The sequence below is a fragment of the Trachinotus anak genome, unplaced genomic scaffold (assembly GCF_046630095.1).
Source record: "Trachinotus anak isolate AG129_WGS33_773 ecotype Australia unplaced genomic scaffold, CSIRO_AGI_Tana_v1 ptg000001l, whole genome shotgun sequence".
NCBI lineage: Eukaryota > Metazoa > Chordata > Actinopteri > Carangiformes > Carangidae > Trachinotus > Trachinotus anak.
Genome location: NW_027273852.1, coordinates 19,805,390 through 19,826,676, shown reverse-complemented (window position 1 = coordinate 19,826,676; position 21,287 = coordinate 19,805,390). Strand labels below are relative to the sequence as shown.

Here is a 21,287-nt window from a genome sequence, read left to right as displayed (position 1 = left end):
GGTTGTGGAATTGTTTTTTTACATTCTGTGTTCCCATTGAAATGTTTCTTCTACACTGGTACTGTACACAGAAACACGGGACTCTCCTGGATAATGTAACAATCATACAGGTTTATATTATGGCCGCAAGTTTCAATTATTTTAACTTTGTTTCAGAAAAAAATCTGTTTTTTTCCATCATTTTAATATGACGGACAGGTCTCAATACTATAAAACCCATGGGCTTCAGGTTCTGCTGCCATGAAGGAGGTGACAGTCAGAAGCAGAAGTCGGAATGGTATCGGATTCAAAACACTTCTTCATTGCAGTTGTTGACAAAACATTTGCTGATTTCAACCACAATCGATGCAAAAATGAAAAGTGAACCGACTAAAACTGCAGATGTGAAATCAGCACAGTTAAAGTTGATGTTAACTTCTCCCCCAAAGGTTTTGCATACACAACCTTTGACTTTTAATCAGAGAACCTAATGTTTTTGGATGCAGTTGCTATTTTTTTTTTACTGAAAATTTAACAGGAGAGTTTTAAGTCAATTCAAGCCGCAGAAGTCCACCATCTGTGTGTGACGCACCATTGTTGTATTGGAAAAATAAATAGGACTTTTCTTCTAGAACCAGGCGTGTCCAAAACAGTTCCTATGTGGAGCTCTTTCAGCCATCAGGCGTTTCCATAGCAACAGTTTATTTAATTGCAAACAACTGAAAACTGTTAATGACCTGTTGCACTTCTCGCATCTTTCTTTGGACCGATGTGGTTGTGAAATACAACTTTCCATCTCATTCCAGGAATTAAAAACTGAAGTGTCATTTAAAAAAAGCTTCCTCATCCCGCTGTGTTGCAACTGATTACTTCACAGGAACATATTAGGATGAATTAGCTAATAACAGTGTTTCAAAACAGCTTGTGGCTGACCGTCTGTCCTCAGTCAATAACTCTGAACGGACTGATGTACTGAATGTCTTTGTGGGTTAGTCACGATCTCTGATTACTATAAATATCAGAGTTAGTCACTTTTCATGAATATCATTGATTCAGAGTGTCACCTGTGTCTTTATACATCCTTTTTCCTGAAATTATTTATTTTTTGGCTTGTTAGTTTTGGGTTATTATTTGTATTTTGTCATTCAGGATTTTGAGTTACCTGCTACAGACAGGTGACAAATTAAAGGACAAACCAACATAAGATGTCTTTTTTGTTGGGCCACCATGGGCCGTCAGAACAGCTTGGCATTGATTCTACGAGTCTCTGGAGCTCGACTGGAGGGATGACCATCATTCTTCCAAAGGATTTTCCTTCATTTGGTGTTTTGATGATGGTGGTAGAGAGCGCTGTCTAAAACGTGAGTCCAAAATCTCCCATCAGTCTTCAACTGGGTTAAGATCTGGTGACTGCGAAGGCCCTGGCATATGATTCACATTATATTCACACTCATCCAGCCATTCAGTGACCCCTCATGCCCTCTGTGGAGGCATCTGGATTTGTGTTTCTCAACTCATTTATTAAGGTTTTTCCTTTTATGTGTCCCCGATCTGTACGCAGTGAAGACTGCAGGAATTTATTTAATGCTATTAAGTGTATTTTGTCATAATTAGCATATGAATTATTGAGTTATGGACAAAAATGTGAGGTCATGGTGACCTTGACTTTGACCAACAGACTCTTCAAGTCTTCAAGTTCATACTTGAGTGTAAATGGACCTCTGTGCCAAATTTGAAGAAATTCCCTCGAGCTGTCTCTTCACTTGCATTCACAAGAATAAGATGGACAAGCCAAAAACATAATGTCTCCGGCCATGGCTTTTGCTGGTGCAGAGGCATAAGAAGTGAAAAGGCACGTTCAAGGCGAGCCAACGCACATAAAGGTTGACTGAAAACCATGTTTAAGCATGTGTGGACTAAGAAAAACATGACAAAAATGCTTACATGATTAATTAATATTAATTAATATTGAAATTGTTCATTCTTTTTGTGTTGATCAACTAAGGAATTAAGTGAAAATCACTTAGATTAGCTTCTTGTTACCAGAGCTCAAGAGAGAAGCCTGAGAGAGGAGATGCAAAACTACACAGAGATGTTTTTGATACTTAAAACCACAAATATATATATATATATATATATATATATATATATATATGGATACATATCTTCAAATAAAACATTGGAAAAGTATAAAATATGGGGACTTTAATATTTTCAATATGACTTACAGTATTATGCACCTGATTTTGACTTTTTGATTTTTTATCTTGGAAGTTGCATTTTTACTTCTGTGGTCATCTTCTCCTGGTGAATACTAATATGTTTGTAAAATGTTTGTTGAAGGTTTGTCACGCTGACTCTCTTGCCCAGCAGATTGATGACTTCTGCGTTACCAAACAGGAAGCATTAAAGGGCATTATGAAACTACGCAGCCTGCCAAAACAGAGGCTTTAAAATCTTGGACTGAAAACAATAGCTTTACCTCTCCATTATTTCACTAATAATGAAACTTGGAAATCTGATTTAAGAGGGCTGCCCTCTTAATACTGTGTATAATGTCAATTGTATAATAATAATTGGCAAACTGGAAAACATTTAATTGAAACAATAAAGGCACTGTTACTTTCTAATGCATTTCAATGCATTTCTAATGCGTCATTGCGATTCTTCAAAGCATCGCGAAAAATAATCCTGGTGGCAACGCAAATATCACTTCTCCACCGAGATCTCAGTGTATTTTGATTTTCTTTATTTTAATAGTTTATGTGGCTATAATGTGTCAGTAGGAAGTTTCAAAAATTTCTATTAAAAACGTCATGTTTTGAAGATGTCAGCTTCTCAAATGTGATCATTTTTGTGATTAACATTATATTTTCATGACATAACCTTTAGGTAATTGTGATGAGCATTTTTCACTCTTCTCCAGTGTTTTATAGACTAAATGATCAATTGATTATTCAAACAAATATAATCAGCAGATCAACTGAAAAAAGGTACTGGGCTTAAACACAGTAGAAGTTCAGCACAGGGAAAGGAAGCAAACACTTCAAAAGGCCAGCAGTAAACGCCAACCAAAATCAAGTTTGCCCTTTTAAAAATTCTTATGGCATTGCAAGTAAATGCCAGTGAAGTCACTGTGTCTTTAAATCTGTTCATTTCATGAGGTGCACACATGATGAATAAACTCGACTTGCAAGTTCCTCACAACTATGAACCACAGATAAAGATCAAAGTAATGTGATTGCCCAACTGTAAGAACCCTTTAATCATTTCTTGTTATAAGAAGCAATAAATATATTTTTAAATACTGAAACTTTGTGCAAGTCTAACCAGCCACACTGTAGGCTCGTGATCATACTGGGACTGTTCACTGAACATCATAACTGGGAAATATGAGTTCATTTGAGCCTGGAGGATATGGACTGTGTGTACATATGTGGGCTTGTATTGCTATCTTTGAGAGGACCAATGTCAGTTTTTTCTGGTCCTCACTACTTCAAAGGACAGTCTGAAGAAGACTTGGTTTTAAGGTTAAGGTTGGAATTAGATCTAGATTAGGGTTAGGGTCTAGGGACTGCATTATGCCAATGAGGGATCTTGTGCGTACAGAAAGATGACACGTGTGTGTGTGTGTGTGTGTGTGTGTGTGTGTGTGTGTGTGTGTGTGTGTGAGAGAGAGAGAGAGACTTGTAACTGAGAAGTTTAAAGCATAGGGGTGGTAGATGCCCCCCCAATGCACCTATTTAGAACAGCTTGTCTCTTGACAGCAGACAGTTTAGTCTACAGCTGCTGAAGGCTGAAGACACAAAAAGACAAGCTGACATTTTAAATCTAGTGCCACCTACTCCACAGTGTATCTGTAGAGTAGGTGGCACTACTCTACGCTGTGTTTTACAAAATAAACTCTTCTTTGTTGTCAGTTCTGAACAGGTCCAGTGGGAATCAAACCCTCAACCCTGCCGGAGTCGGTGCCTTGCTGCTGAGCTGCAAGATGTAAAGTCATACTGCTCTGGCTGGTAACCAGCTCACACACACATACTCACAACTCATCCAACACAGCACTGCCTAGACAAGGCCAGCCGTCAGGTCACATTACTGCACGCATTCTCTTATGCTGCCCTCGGGTTAAATCTGCAGCCTGCTTTTTTTCCTTTTTACTCAGATGGGGCACAAGCTGCCAGCACTGGAGGGCAGAAAAAAATAGAATGAAATAGAAAAGAATAGAACTGCAGTGCAATGTGTAGTTGAGTATCAGTGTTGTAAATCAACATTGCATCTGCTACTTACACGTTCAATTTTGTCACTGCTGATGTAAAAGCTGATGTTTTGAAGATGTTTTCAGGAAGGAAGTAAGTGTTCACAGTGCATGCAACTTAGCCGATGTGTCATGGCAGTTCTTCTACATCCAATCAGGCATGGCGAGTCGCTGGAAGTTTAACTGACACACCAAATTTGCGGACAATCTTTCCTTTATGAGGGACAGGGTTATGGTGCACATGCAAACGTTTCTCTCTCCATGACCAACAAGTGAGATTATGGAAGTGATAAATTAAGTCTGAAAAATAAAAAAATAAATATATGAAATATAACGTTAAATAGGCGCCTGCATGACCACACATGCTCAGCCAATGAATTTATCATTATATCAACTAGACCTCTAATTAGTTGATTACTCTAATTTTCACCACAGAATTTTTACTGTTAGTTAGTGCACGTATCTGTTAATCAGCAACATTAAACAAATTCTGTTTTTTAGTGATTTTTTTCAAGGAAAAGTGACAAAAAGTTCTCTGGTACCAGCTTCTATAATGTGAATATTATAGGCATGAAAAAAAGATGAGTGGAAAAGCTAAAAATTTGGAAAAATCTTACATTTGGTCGGCGCAGAGAAGTCGGTGTGCTATGGAAACAGACTTATTGAATAAATCATGACGTACATGGAGAATGTGACTTAAGTGTCCACTGAAGACGAAAAATAGTGGCAAATGAAAACATCAGATCTGTTTGGAGCAATGAGGAGACTGTAAAACTCCTCAAATCAATTTTTGGCAGGACCAGCTGTTCATCTTGAACCAAATGGCAGCAGAGGGATATGTTCTTTTGCAGATTTTCAACTGATAACAAACTAAACATCTTCATGTTTTCAACTGCTGGTCAGACAAAATAAGCAACTCAAACTTGTCAGTGAGCTGTATGAAAATGTGATGGGCATCATTTCCCTTTTTCTTCACCACTTTCTGACATTTTATAGTATAAATAATTAAATCAAGAAAATAATGAGCAGATCAATCTATAATAGCTGCAAACCTAATGTCAACACAGTTTGGATAAGGGCAGGGAACTTCACGTTTAGTCAAGTGAGGGAAGATCAGGGATCAGTGTGGTAAGCTGCGAAGATGGAACCAAGCAGTTAAAGCATGTCATACCACCTCAGTGTGCATCCACACTCTGAAATCTGATGGGTGGCTGTTGATTGTGAAAAGCTTTTTGAGTCCTGCAGTGAGAACACTGCAAAACTGTTTCTGAATGATCAACATGACTGTGAGCCCACACTGTGAGCCCTTTCAAACCAAGTCTGGTGTTAGGAGGTTTCCTCATAATCACTGTTAAGACTGCAAGCATGAATGGAGGCACACACACACACACACGCACACAAACACACACACACACACACACACACACACACACACACACACACACACACACAAACAAACACACACACACACACAGGCCTGGTATTGCTGCAGTAGAGTCGGTCGCACTGCAGAACTGTCAGGAAGAATCACAGCACTCTGCTTTACTACTTTGACACACACACACACACACACACAAACACACACAAACACACAGAGGGAACACCGTCTCATACACTCGATAAAAGGTCAATGAGCTACTGGGTTAAAATGCTGCTAACAGGAGGAAGAAGAACAAGAAAGACAAGGACAGTTGAACTGACAAGGCTGACTGCATCTGAGTCTGTATCCGGTAACCAGTGCACACATTAGCACAAAGCCAAGATGGACCCCGTGGTCTGCGATGGGTTGACCATTCAAATAAGGTCCAGTCTATATGACTGTGTGATGTGAACTTTTTACTGAGATTTTACTCTAAAAAACCCAATCTAAATTTTCCCTTACAACATTTTTCTGGTTACTGAAGACTTATAACGTGATGTACACAATCACAATCACAATGAAAGACAATATGAATAGCAGGGTAATGAAGGTACACCCATGAAAACGACGACAGCTTTTCATGCATGCTAAAGTCTACTGAAGTTAGCACACTAACCAGCTAGTACAAAGCCTAGTCTCTACCCCTGACTAAATACATAAAATCTGTCTCTACTGTAAGTTAACTACCAGTTAAACTCCCCGAAGATCCAAGTTTAAAGGAGCTATTTGTAAGTTTTGGTATTGCTACATAGCCAATGTTAGCCTTAACAGCTGTCTGCTTAGAAACATGGCAAGTTCAGCATTAAACCTCATTCCTTTTACTCACAAAGAGCTGTCTCCAGTGGTGGAAAGCAACACCAATGGTAACTCTTGTTTTGCTTCTGTTTCTTTCACTTCTTTTCTTCTACTGAAGTTAGCATGCTAACCATGGATACTGAGTCGCTATGGCGTCCAGTCTGCTCTGAAGACGTAGCGCTGCTCATAAAGATGTTTTATAACCTCTTGTCTTGCAAATCCAATGATGACTGAAGTGAGACTGGTAACTAAACAGCTGTTAATGTTAATGTTGGCTGTACAGCAATAGCAAAACTTACAAATACCTCCTTTAACCTAGCCAGACTGCATGTCTGATCTTACATTAGCTAGTCAGCTAAAATTTAACCAACCACCACAACTTCAGAGTTTAAGTGCCTCTAAGTTTGGGCTACTAATTCTCTGACTATTGAAGTGAATTGGCAAAACCAAAATTATTTTCTGTCTTGGTTATGATGTTAAAGGAATAGTTCTACATTCAATTAGAAATATATCTATCCAAAGGTAACAAAACGTTCCTACCAGCATGTTTTTTACAAGTGGGAGTTACAAACCAGATCATGCTAGCTCATATTCACATGAGGGTAGCTGATTGGACCATGCACTGATTTATTGATACTACAGCTTAACTAATGATGGTTTTCTCAATTAATAGCTAAATTGTTTTGTCAATGAAAGATCAGAAAACTATGAAAAGTGCCAACCACAACCTCCTACAGCACAAGGTAATGTCATGAAATGTCTAACCAACAGCCCAAAACTACAAATATTATTACGCTTAACTATTATTCAAGGACCTGGACACATCAAATCTTTGGCATTGAGTATCCACACTTTGTTCCAAACACCCACTACAATGTTGAAACCTCCAGAAACATACTAATTTTAGTTCCTATCACATGACAACGGTTTAAGGGTAGCATTTTCCTTCAACATACACACACCCACACAGTGGCACCCAAGCTAAATGCCTCATAGTGAGAAAAAAGCAAAACTTTCCATTTCTGTCTGTCCTCAGTTGCAGCTTCTGCCAGAAACAACATCTGGGGTAGGAACCAACGACAACCTTTTCAACAACAGCGAGAAACAGGAAAAGGGTGACCAAATAATGACAGTGTGTTCTGTGGGTGTATTTTTCATGCACAATTCTTAATTTCTGTGCAAATGTTGTGTTTATTATGTCCACTTTTTGTACACAAACATATACTGTAGACATAAACATTGCAACGAGCAAGAGAAGGTGGAATGGACAAGTAATGCGTGCTCACTACTGAAAAACCTGCTCAAACACAGATACCCATACACACAGAGATAACACACACTTATATAGAGTTATGGAGTTAATCATATAATGACAGAGCAGAGAATGAGCAACTGAATCTGGCTCAGCTGAAAACCACCAGCCTGGCTCCAGTTCCGACAAGTCCTGAGCTAAGACTATCCCCAGACCCAGCTTCACCTAACTATCACAAAGACTTCAAACTACCCTGACACTTACACTTCTGAAACCTGGTTAACACTTCTTACGCCCCAGTCTGTTGGCTTGTTGTGTACATTTAACACAATTTATAATGTATGGAACTTTTCACTCCTCACATGGATTTATCCAATAGCTACATCAAACTGAATGCATATCTTACCAAAATGTTAACTTATCAGCTGATGGGCCAGCTGGTGAAAGTGCATAATAGCTTACATACCCTGGGGTTACATCTATATCAGACACATGCTTTTAACAAAAGCAAGTTGAATTTCATTTCAATGTAAATACACTGGAAGCAAGGTTCAATTTCTTGCTCCTGGGATTGAAACACACACATTATGATTAATGACCAATCAACAATATTGTACAGTTACTATCACCTGAGCGTCATTCAGATGGGTTTAATATTACTGGGGAATTAAATATTCACTGGGCTACTCAATAATTTAACTCATGATTCTGGACGGCATTTTAAACCACCAGGAAATTACAGGATATGGTCTGTAATAGTCACAGACATTCTGTAGGACAAAGAAAAAGCCTCCTCATTGGTGCACGGAGGGAGAGACAAAGATACTGTGATCATAGAAGCAGTACTACGTAAACAGGGTCCTACTCTATTGGAGCTGCTGGAAATATCTGGATATAGAGTCCCATCATCAGCCCTGTGTGCTCGGCCAGTTTACCACAGAGAGAGGAGACAAACATATAACTGCTAAACAGAGTATATCTGTTTTTTCAGCACAGCTACAGAGTTTTGGGGCAGTCTGTTCCTTGCTTAAAGACACCTACGCTGTAATTGTTGAGGTAGGCGAGCATATTCCTCATCCACTTTCCATCCCTACATTTTTCCAAACCAGTCAGAGGATTTGAGTTGGCGACTTCCCAGTCACAACTCAACCACGCTTGACTCTTGTGCGTATATTGTGTAGTCAAGTTCCCAAAATAAAACGTCTGTCTCTGAGGGCTACAGTGCACATGCTGCCATGAGTGGTGCAACTCTGAACCGTGACCTCTGATGCAGCCAATCCAGTCCTGCAGCTCCGCGGCTCTCTCCACAGAAAACAGAAAGAGCCGCACGGCATCTGTCTTCATCCACACTGTTTTGATTCACACGTTCGAGACAAATGTAGGCAGACAGAAAGAAGGCTCACATACTTTCCATCTCTACTGGAGAGCTGTCTGGATATGGGAGGTTGCTGTGGTTTGGTCTGGACCTGGTTCACGTGTGAGTGTGTGTGTGTTTTCACATGTGAAAGAGCCAGCACAAAAAAAAATAGTAGCTGTTCCAGGCATACTCCAAGCCATAACATTAACACACACATCCAGCCAAACACACACACACACACACACACACACACACATACACATGCACACACTCACACACACAGGTTCAATGCCTGTACTTTTTTCTCTTAGTCTGAGCAATGGAAAACAGTCAAGCTTACAGTATCAACACTTTCTTCAAGCCAGTTGACACCCACACACACTCACACACACACACTCACAACTAACTGTGTCAACAGTTACTTCAAACCAACCGACGAACAAACCAACAAACCCCAAACACACTCTCACTTTGTTTCACGCTCTCACACACGCTTTTTAATAACATCATTCCCTTTAAACATCAATGGCATACACAATAAAGGCTGTGTGGCACAGCTCAGGGTATAATTAGCTCTGCTTCTGTGCCTTGTTTTACTGCTTTGTGCTGCTAGAGCTAACAGGCTAACAAATGGCTAACTACACTCTTTCCATCTGTAATAACGTTACTAGTAGATTATCTGTTTGACTCTTCTTTTCTCTGCCTTTTTGACAGAATATTTACATCTCTTTTGATGATAAAATTTTTGAGAAGTTTTGACTTTGACTTCAATGAGTAAGGCAAGAATCAATTTTAAAAAAGGGTGTTGGGGTGCCAGCTCTTGATATTAGCAACTGACATCAAGCAAAAACCCTACAGTACCCTTTTTAAACATGCACACATAAACAAACTACCAAAAAAATTAATGTATATAAACTAGGACGAAACAGATTATTCTCCGACATTACGAACTGTTAGCTTACTGCTAACAGCCAGGAACATGCTAGTGCTAGTCAGTCACAGCAGTTCTCTGAGTTAACTCTCACTATGTATCGATTTAGTTAGCTCAGTTGCTAAAATTTTATTCAAGAAAAGTGTTTGTACTATCAAATCCTGTTTAAAAAAAAAAAAAGGTTCCCCAGGCAAGGAATTGACCCATGGATGTTGTTGTTATTTGGTATGCGCCTTAACCTCATGCAAATTCACATGTCAAAGTTCAGTAAATTTGAATTTGATGCAAAAAAGCCCTGTGCCCTCATGAACTGTGATTACACTGAAATCAATTCATATATGCATAGGCTATTTTTTTTTTTATTAAAAAGTGGTTATCAAACAACCCTAAGCCTATAATGTGACCATTATATATAATGGATGGGACATTTTACTGTTAAAAATAAAATTGTCGGTGCCCTCTGATGGACAAACTACAATTGTGTCACCTCTAAATTACTGTAAATATATCTATATAGCCATTTTTATGTGAAAATTTCTTGTTACTTATTGGTTGATATCAATATATCTGTTAAGCTGATAGCCTAGAGGTTGATATAAACCTTCCAACGGTATGTAAACTAGCTCAACCTCAACCAGCTACAACAGTGAAATTCAAACAGATTCCTAATAATAAAATGGCACTTTTACTTTTCTCACTTTGATTATACTTCTGTACTTTCACCCAGGTAAAATATTGAATGTATGTGCTGTGTGCTTTTTACTTGTGAAACCATTGACTGTCTGATGGACAATAAAGTTTGCCTGAATTTGAATCTTAAGTAAAGGATTTGAATGCTTCTTCCCCCACTCCTTAGGCAGAGTGTTCATAGACAGTGGACACTTCAAAAAAAAAAAAAAAATCAAGTGAAACAAACTCAGCCTCCATTCAGCACAGTCAAAACGAAAGTCCTGATCCCCAGCTGCACAGCCTGCCCCTGGATCTCCACAAGGGCCGAGGGACATAGGCACAGAATGACAAAGAGAGAGAGCGAGTGGGAGAGAGAAAGTGGCTTGGCTAGAGTGATACAACTCAGAGGAAAAACACGACAGAGAAAAATAAAAGAATTAAAAGAAAAATGAGATTAAATTTTCCAAGAATGAGAGCTGTGCAGTAACACAGCAACAGCAGCCAGCATGACTCTACATCTGTCTGGAATTAAAGAGAGACAGAAACGGAGACAGACAGTGCTGATGTTGGTTGAAAACTGCATTTGAACTTTAGTATTTTGTTCATGATGGGAGTCTGTACAAAATACTAACTACTACTAAATACCAACTTCCCGGCTTTTGACATTTTGTCAGATTTATAATCATCTATATGCTTTTAACATAGCTTTCAATCAAAATTTTACACTATTTTGAAAAAAGTCTTATACAACAGCTTTAAGAAGTTTGTCTTCTCAGGAGTCTTACTGAGAAAGAGGTTGAAATTTCTCCACATGAGGAATTGAATATATTACTGTTTGAATATCTGAACCTCAGCTTCTTTTTGTCTCTGGATTGATTTGCTTTGAGGCTTTGTTTTTGCTGTTTGTGTAAACAGCTGACTGGATCAGTGACAACTGCACCAACAAATGAAACATCATGTCTTGTTTGTTTTCCCAGATTTCCTTGTTCCTTGACTGCGTCACAGAGGAATGTCCCTCAGACCAGCACCAGCTTTCTAAATGGCATCCCTGATCTCTGAACCCTGAGGGGTTTGTAGGGGTTTTCCTTGATGTACATCAATGAAAATACACAAAACCCTTCCTCTGCTGTTTTTGTAAAAGTCAGATTTTCTTAAAAATGTAGTAAAATATAAAGATATTGTGTACTGAACACTCCATCAGGCCATTTTACAGTTCTGCTGTTTGGTGTTTAGTTTACAGAGCAGTTAACAAAGGAGAGTAGGAGGAAAGTGGAGTACTGTTACCTCATCTGGATACTCCATTAATATTATGTGTTTCTGTGTGTGTGTGTGTGTGTGTGTGTGTGTGTGTGTGTGTGTGTGTGTGTGTGTGGGAGGGTGATATATACACACACTGGCTGAGTCATTGCATTCAGCTGCCAGTTCCCTGTCTCAACAACAAACAGCAGAAAAAACATTTATTGTTATCAGAGCACGCACACACACACATACACATTAGTGTTTTCATCACTAGTAGGGTCTGCCATATTTTTTGTTACTTGTGAGGACTTCCAATGGTTAGACATGCATGAAAAAAAATCAGGTAGGATCAAGAGTGTTTTTTTTTTTTTTTAACCAACTTTTGGACACATGTGGGACAGTCCAACTCTTAGTGGCACAATTTGAAAAACACAGACACAGCTGCCTTCACAGCCTAGGCAGGTTGTGTTGAAAATAATACTGGGTGGCCTTAAACAATGATAATCAGTCAGTGACTAAAGCTTTCTTTACTATAGTTTACTTTACTTTAGATTTTACCTATTAGAATGTTCAAAAAAACTAGAAAATCAACATGTGGCAATCAATGCTGATATTGTCGGAGCCCTCTCAAATTAGTCAAAATATCGGAAACACTGATATATGATAGTAACCTGAATATCTATGTGTTTGACATTTGAACACATCCCATCGGGCTGTGGTAAATAAGGGCATTTTTCAGGATTTACAGAAAAAAAAAAAAGCCGGAATATTTGTTAATTAAAAAATATCATTACTTGCAGTCCTGGTCAGAGCTCAAAGTTTTGTGCAGCACAAAGGTCTTTCGCACCAAAACCGTTTAAAGTGCCAGAATTTCACTTGCAATTCTAGAGCGATAATTCATTTCAGCTGTATTTTGGTATTTGAAGCAATGAAAGGTTACATAAGTGGGGCTTGTAACTGGAAAGTTGGCAGCAAGTTTGATTCCTGTGTCAGCAGGTTAAATGAATTACGATTACCAACTTATTAGCACCAGTGAAGTGGTCTTTGAGCTGCAGTGGAGTCGGCCTCCGATGAGTAGACTAAATGGGTTGGACAAAGTATCAGGACCACCTCCCTGTGCAATAATAACACATAACAGTGTACAACTCAATAGCACAAAATGACTTGAATGACCATCCATGCCTCTTTAAAACTCTTATTAAAATCAATAATTAGAAACCGTCATGTAAGTAGCACCAGATGCAGAACTGGTTGATTAGTCTGTATTAGTATGGCTAGGTGCAGCAATAAACTAGGGTGTGTTTGTACAGCAAACTTTTGTGGAGGAAACTAAAATCATGAGGTAGGGTAGGATAACACTCATCAGGTTCACCAAGACAGATATCACCAATGCATATCAAAGCAATGAAAGACAATGGAAAATTGTGAAAAAAAGTGGACTCCTCCCACCCTGGACACAAACTCTTTGAGACACTCCCCTCTGGCAGGAGGCTGCGGTCCTTCAGGACCAAAACCTCTCGCCACAAAAATAGCTTCTTCCCATCTGCTATTAGCCTCATCAACAAGGCTAGAGAGCCCCACTGTTGCTGATCAATTGCACCAATCACCAGAAAAAATTCCTTGTATGTGAAAACATACTTGGCAATAAAACTGATTCTGATTCTGATTCTGAAAAAAATAAATAGCTACATACATGAGGAAGCCGGTACTATAAAGCCAACCACACGAAAATCAGTGAATCTGTATGCAGTATGTAGCATTTAGGTTAGCCAGTTAGCCTTATGTTTTATCTGCCCAGCATGTCTCGCAACCCCTACTGCAGTGAAATAAACTGCTTTACATCACTGCCAAAAAGACAAACTGGTCAGCAGTCCAACAGACAATGTCATGAAGAGGAACACACACACACACACACACACAGTGTCTTGAGTTTCTCTCTCCAGCCCTGATGCAGTTTAGTGTGTGTGTGTCTCTGCAGGTTTAACACTGACACAGCAAAACTGACTGCACTAAAGACTACTACACAAGAGTGCTGCATTACACTATACACTACACACAGTGTTATACTGCAGGTTAGCCCTATTTACCCACACCACATGAGAATAAGTTCACATTTAAGCACTTGTTTTCAGTCCAGATTAGGGTAATGGACATTTGAAACGTGTGAAAACATTAATTCCACTTATTCTCTAGAAATGAAATGAAATAAAGATTAAAATTATGGTTTTGTGTGGGGCCAAAGGTTAAATCTCAAATATCTGTGCTTGAATGCACCAAGAGGGAAAAGTGTCAAAATAGCCCATATGCACAACTGCATTTAAATGATGTGATAGCTTAGCTTTCACAACAAAATAAAACTGACTGAATAAGAAAGCATGGCCAAGAGTGTCCGTCTGTAGCAGACCTGCTTGTTGCTTCTTCACACCCTCTCTGTCTGTCTTACCCCTGGGACAAAGAGGAATTTCCTGAGAGAAGGAGGGATGACTTTTCCATACACTTGGTGAGTGAGAGAGAGAGACACACACACACACACACACACACACACACACACACACACACACACACACACACACACACACACAGTATGAAAGACAGAAAGAAGAAAACAACAACATCAGATAGTGACCTGGTTTGACCTCTCGTAGCCACCAGTGAGAATATACTGACAAACTGCAGCAGAGCAGCTGATACAGATGTAACCAGTGCATTCAATCTGATGTTTACACAATGACTGCAGAGCTGCCAGAGGAAGCACACAAGGCCAACATCGTCTCCTAATGCTCGCAGGCCTGTCCAGTGCGTGGAAATGCAGATGTGCAATTCCCAAAACAGACATTCGTATCCACTTAAGTGCCTCTAAGCAAGACAGTCAAGCCTCCACCACTCACTGGGTATTATCCAAGCTAATTATATACATCATTTTCATCTAAGCATTCTATCATCACTGAGATATCTGGAGTGCAAAATTGACATCTTGGCTTAACATATTGAGGGTTGGTGCTACAGGGAACTCAACCTCTGGGAAGCACGAACGTGCCGATTACTTTAATTCAATAACCAGCTGCTCAAATTACATCGTAGGTGCTTTTGCTTGGTTATAGTTCCTCCAGCTCATTGTGACTTCTGTTTGCACAGCAGGGCCAAACCCCCAAGACAATTAACCAGATTAGTCAGCTGACATATCAGAAGCATGACAGTCGCCTTTCTTGTCATTTCTACATGTGTATGATGTCATCCTCTGCAAAATTGCACAACAAAGACCGGTCTTTGTTGTCAGTCTATTTGGTTGTAAAATCTCTTGAGCTGCTCCATCCTGATTATTGTCAGCCACTAACTACAAGCAAAACCTGTCTCTGGTTGCTGGGGTAAAACAATCTATCCAGAATTTGATTCAGACCCTGGTTCTTCCAATGGAACTGCAGGAAGGGTAATTGAGACCGTCAAAAAGTTCTTGTTCCCCAGGGAACCTATATTGAAGGAAAGAATATCATCTACAAAATCAATGGAAAAACCAAAGACGGAGTCATACTGGATCATTGGGAAGTGCAGTGCAGAAACACCATGGGATGAACACTAACCAACATGAAGGATATCAGGAAACCAGGACGCTGCAAAACTCAGATGTAAAACTCAAGCTGAACTGGCTGGTTGGACACAGTCAGAGCAGCCTTTAGTTGAAGTAGGGCAGTAGGGATTTTTATACTCCAGTTAACCCACAACGCTACTGGGAGATACTGAATTCTGCCCCACTTTGCTGCACGCAACTGTGTTACAGAGGTGGGACGTCTCAAGTCTGTCTGTACGATTACACTTCATCACTGATGGGCCTGGTTACAGATTACAGCAGTGAGAGACAGTCTCCCAGCACTAGAGACTGTAAGAACTGTGAGTGTTAAATATTTGAAGGACTATGGTGTGATTATAATCACATTTGAAATCACCAAGCAGTTCACTGTGATGGACATCAATGTGAGTATTTCATGTGCTATTGAATATTGGGAGATGTATCAATGTCAATGCATAAGTTAAAAAAGAGCAAAAGTTTATTTTCTACAGCTAAGTTGCAAAGCTGCTTGTTTTTAGACAAAATGTAACATTTAAGAACTCTGGATCTTTTGTTAAATGCATAAATAGGCCTATAGGACAATATGCAATTGTAATGACACTAGTAATAAATAATTTTAAGGCCCAGAGAGTGGTATGCCACACTCAGACTGATGATATCACTGCATCAAAATCAGCATCCTCATTCATTTGAATGGGACTCAGACAGCAACAATCAACAATCCTGACTCAACTTTTTGCCAAAGTGCAGTCCAACACAATCTGGCAATAAAATACACAAGGCAATCAATCTTCTGACAGGACTTTCTTGGTTTGCACGGGTACAATTCCATCCAATGTTGCAGCAGTGTTATCTCTGCATACTGGAAAATTCCTTTGCTTACCTATCCTACACCGGATGGATTTGTAGCAAGACTGCTTTTAAGGTTATGGTTGGCTCATTGAATCAGATTTTGTTGGACAAAATTTTAATTCATCATATGCAGGAGAATAGGGCGTCACCTCATTGCATCATTTTTATAATTACATTTTTGCATTTTTTGACAAGGGATGCTAAAAGTACTGTTAGAAGCTTGATTGGCTTTTGTATTTCATTGCCAGATTGTGTTGCTTTGGCAAAAAGTTGAGTCAGGATTGTTGACTGTTGCTGTCTGAGTCTCATTCAGATGAATGAGGATGCTGATTTTGAAGCAGTGACATCATCAGTCTGTGATGTGAGTATGGCATACCACCAAATTAGTGACAATACAATACAGAACTTTAGTTTTGTTATACAATACTACTTGCTTTTTTAAATCTTACTTTGGAGAACTATAAAGATATTTTTCTACAGGCCTATATCTTCAATTCAACTAAAGAACCAGAGTTCTTAAATGTTAAATTTTGTCCAAACATGAGCAGCTATGCAAAGACTTGCCATCATCAGAAAACAGCAAAACAAACTAACCACCATGACTATCCTTGGTCTTAACTTTAACATAAACCTGTTCACATTCATATCATTTCAAGTTCTTTACCTAAATATAACAATACCCTCGGTGTGGCAGATCAGTGCAATGCCTCCACCAATAACCCTGCTGGAATTTCCAATTTTGAGCCCATGAGACAAGTCTATCAGTAAGACGGCAGGGCAGTAAGACAGGTCTACCTGCAAGAAGTCAGAGGGAAGTCAATCTATAGCAAGAGGACAAGATGGTGAGACAGGTTGACCAGCAGGAAGGCAGGCAGACAGACAGATGGCAGGCCTGCATGTCTGATGATGCTGAATTTAAAATGACTTTTAAATGAGACTTGGGCTAAACCCCGTCCAGCCTGCTTATTATTCAAAATGTAATTAAAGATTTTTGTGTAAATTCGAGCACATAATCATGCAGTCTTATTAGTAGGGACATATCTGAGCAATGACTGAATTTGAATAAACTATACATTTTAGAAGTCAGTTGTGTGGCAGCTGCGGGGGAACACGCCCATAGCTGTGTAATGCTATATGAATGCCACGCCTTGCTTGTGTCAGTTCAGCACGCCTGGCCTGCGAGCTGCGGCACCAAAACGCAAATATTCCGGCTGGAAAGGCGCTGTCAGCCGGCTGCTGCTCCCCGGCGAACCTGCGCATCCAGGCCGGCAGTGTGTGCTCTGCAGGCCCTGCGGCGTTTAACACAGCGCCGAACAAACCACACATGCACAAGCAATAACGGCACATACAGGCAGAACCCGGCCCTAGGTGTGCAAATGCAGCGCCCACTGATATGCATTTAATCAGCTGGAGTGAATGAAAGCCTTTTTTTCTGTGAAGCCAGTCGTTTTCTCTGTCACCCCCCCCCCCCCCCCCCCCCCCCCCCCCCCCTTCTTTCTCTGCATACACATGCAGCCACTAACGGGATTAATTGGCTTTTATTGCAGCGGATGTTAATTAAAGGAGCCGCTCTCCGTCCGCCACACAATGCAGCTCTAAATAAATGTCTAAATGCCTGCGAAGAGTTTTAATCCAGACATACAACAGCGCGGAAAAGAGACAGCAGGGTGGATGTGGTGGGAAAGAGATGCGTTAAGGTGAAGGGGAATCGGGCTACTCACTGTGCGGATCCTGGGAGGTATCCTGGGAGAAAAACCGCAGCCAGCAGCGGGGAGACAGAGGAGTGGTGTCCGCCGGGGAACCCCGCGGTGTGACGGGCAAGGCCTCGTCGGGATTTCTGCCGGTTTAGTCCGGGTTTTCACCGACTCCCCTTTCCCAGATATCCCAGATTTCCCCTGCTGCCACACTAAATCCCAACACCGCTCACACTGGCGTCAGGTTAGGGGCAGGCAAGACTGACGGCTTCTGGGCGGGAATTTCACAATAAAACCTCCTCACGGTCGTATTAAACCAGCAACAAATGTTACATGATTAAATAGATAGATAGATAGATAGATAGATAGATAGATATGACCTATACAGATAAAACTATTAAACCTTTCAAATAAAGTGAATTTTCTTTAACAATTTTATTGTACAATATAATACTACAATATTACTAAATTATGTAATATTACTTTTATTGCGTTGCCATGCATTTCCATTTCCCTTCTCATCAACAGTTAGGTTCCGCCTCTGTTGCTGCATACACTGCTATAGCTTGTCATATTACATACCTTTCATCAGTGATTCCTCTACCCTTTATTAAAAGTCTTATGTGGTCAGTGGTGTTATACTGGCCTAAAATTGTGATTCCTAACCTTTAGTGACCTGTAGCATTTGCATTGGAGTTGAGGCCTATGTTATCAAAATAAAACGATCGATAAAAAAAGCAAAAAAAAAAGAAGAAGAAAAGAAACAACAAACCCGCACTGAAGCGACAATATTCTGAAAGTGGTACAGCGTGTTATTAAAACTAATTGTCTTAACGGAAATGTCGGTTTTTAATCAGTTGGTATTTTATTGTGAAGCTAAAACGGCTTAATTTCCGGTGTTTCAGAGTCTGACTTGACGCATCCTCAAGCTCTACAGCGGATCCCAAAAAACTCAGCGGGAGCGCGCATCCATACCCTGCGCGTGCCCGGTTCCTTGTTTCCTGTTCTGCCCAACCCAGAAATCAGCCTCAACCAATCAGGCCTGATGAGGTCATTCTATTCTATTCTATTCCATACTATTATATTCTACTCTTATTATATTGTATATTCTCTTCTGATATGAAAGTACCCCCCCCCCCACCGCCCCCACCCCCACCCACGCACACAGGCACGCAGCACCTTGCCCAGTTTTTAAGCAGCTTTTTATATCAAAGTCTGACCTCTACTGGTCTGAGACTGCCTGTGTAGAAATATTGGAGGTGAAACCATGTGCAAACTTGTAACACATGTTGCTATTTACCAACATGCCACATGAGCAGGATCTGTTGAAATCTAAGCATTAAAAGTTTAAAGGGAAGGGATTATAGAATTGAGCAAATGTGTTATGACAATTAAAAATGTCAAAAAAAAATTAATTTCCATGAGCCAATAGTTTCAGAGGCAGCAGGACTGTTGCGTTGTAAAATGTAGCCTAGATATCTTGCCAGAATGCCCACAGCTGTTATGATCGTAGTAAAATAACCAAAAAAATATTTCCTAGCTAAAAACATAAAAATTATATTACATATTTTCCTTTTCCCCCAATGAAAAATCCAGAACCTATATGTAGTAATGTAATATGTAAATATTTTTTACATATACAGCCTTCTGCATATTATCACATACTGTAAAAATAAACTACCAAATATTTGTATGAAAAGTCTATATCTGATGCCTCTCTGTCCATGCTGCTAAATGAGTCCAACAGCAACATAAAATTCCTGGGCTGCTGCATTAAGCCAATAAAGTATTTAGGATTTAGACTTTTTTTTTATTTGAAAGGAACCATGATGAAAACATATCTGCTTCAGTGTATCCAACAGCCGAACAATTAGGCAGGCAGCAGGGAGGAAGGAAGAGGAGGTGATACAAGCTGCAGCTGTAAACCACACTGTAACATGTCACTTGTGTTGCGTGTTGCACTGAGTAGGTGGGGAATAGTCTCTGTCACCCAAACCTCAGGGGTTTTGACCTTTTTACTGTGAATTCATATGAAAATCATTCATATTTCAAACCTCAACCACAACTTTAAATCACCTTGAAGATTTAGTACAAAGAGACCCCACGTCAAACATCACAAAGGTCATTTTCCATCATTACAAAATCCAGCATTGAAATGAGCTGCGGATCATAGAAAGAGACAATCAGACACAGAGGCATGTAGACTTTAATCTGGAGGTGCAGTCAGTTGAAGTGGGACATCCCCTGCATGTTGGCTTATAGCTGATGGAAAAAGGAATAAAAAAATTCCTCCTAATTGTTTTCTGGTGAACAGAAAACCTTTAAATAGATTTAAAAAAACCATTAATCTGCATGACATATCTCAGTACCTTGACAACCTTCCCAGCTCACAGCACATTGCTATCTCAGCCAATCATTATACTCCCATTTGTTTGTGCAAAGGAGTCTGCCTTTGATTCTGGCTCTCGACCAGAGATAGAGAGGCAGGTAAACTCTTATGAACTCTCTTCACCAGCAGGAACACAGTTTACTAACTTTCTGTGGCCCAAATTCAACAAATATGTATATATCAGAGTAACTTGTATAAAAATCATGCAAATTAATATAAAAAAATATATATTAAAGAGAAATTTCATATAACATCTTGTACAAAGGAAAAGGAGGTTAATGGTTTGGAGACTGTTGTGCTTCTGAATTCACAGTATCACATTCTACTGTGGTCTGGTGTGGTTTGTTCCTGGAACCACAACCAATACTAAAATGTTGCACAAGGTACTTCACAGCTGTGCTCGGTTCACTGTGCATGCAACAACTACTAAATGGCATTACCAGCATTAACACTTGATTTTTGAAACCTAGTCCACAGGCTCTGCTGTAGGAAACCATTTAAAAACATTTCCACTTGATGAGACAGGCGTGAACTTTTTACCAATTCTTTTTCTTTTCACCACCATGCAATTAAGACCACAATCATAATATTGTCTAGTAACAACTTAACAGTAACTGGAAATCTTGTTCTTTCTGACCTCTTTTGGTTGGAAATGGACACCTTGCTGCATAACATACATCATCTCAAGGCACATTACAGAGTAAGGTCAATAACTTACAATATTATAGAGAGAAACCCAAGATGAGCAAGCACTTGGTGCAAGTGCAAAGGCATGTCCTAGTCAAAATGACCTATATAAATATTTGAATATTACTCAAGGTTTTCAGATAGTTTGGCAAACTTGTTATAGGTATACGATATACCTGTCTTTCAGCATAGCTGGCACTTGA

General features: G+C 39.7%; 1 protein-coding gene across 10 annotated transcripts in view; it reads right to left on the bottom strand.

Annotated features, from left to right (window-relative positions):
- The window catches only part of raph1a (Ras association (RalGDS/AF-6) and pleckstrin homology domains 1a), a 66,982-nt gene extending 48,640 nt beyond the window's left edge, over nucleotides 1-18,342 (bottom strand). For 3 of the 10 annotated variants that reach the window (XM_071483019.1, XM_071483055.1, XM_071483064.1), the window contains exon 1: nucleotides 18,036-18,342. The gene's annotated coding sequence lies outside the window, so the exon portion shown is untranslated. Of the gene's footprint in view, nucleotides 1-6,480; nucleotides 13,012-18,035 lie in introns of all 10 variants that reach the window. The other 7 variants (XM_071483074.1, XM_071483101.1, XM_071483084.1 and 4 more) reach the window with 4 other exon arrangements.
- Nucleotides 18,343-21,287: the final 2,945 nt, after the last annotated feature.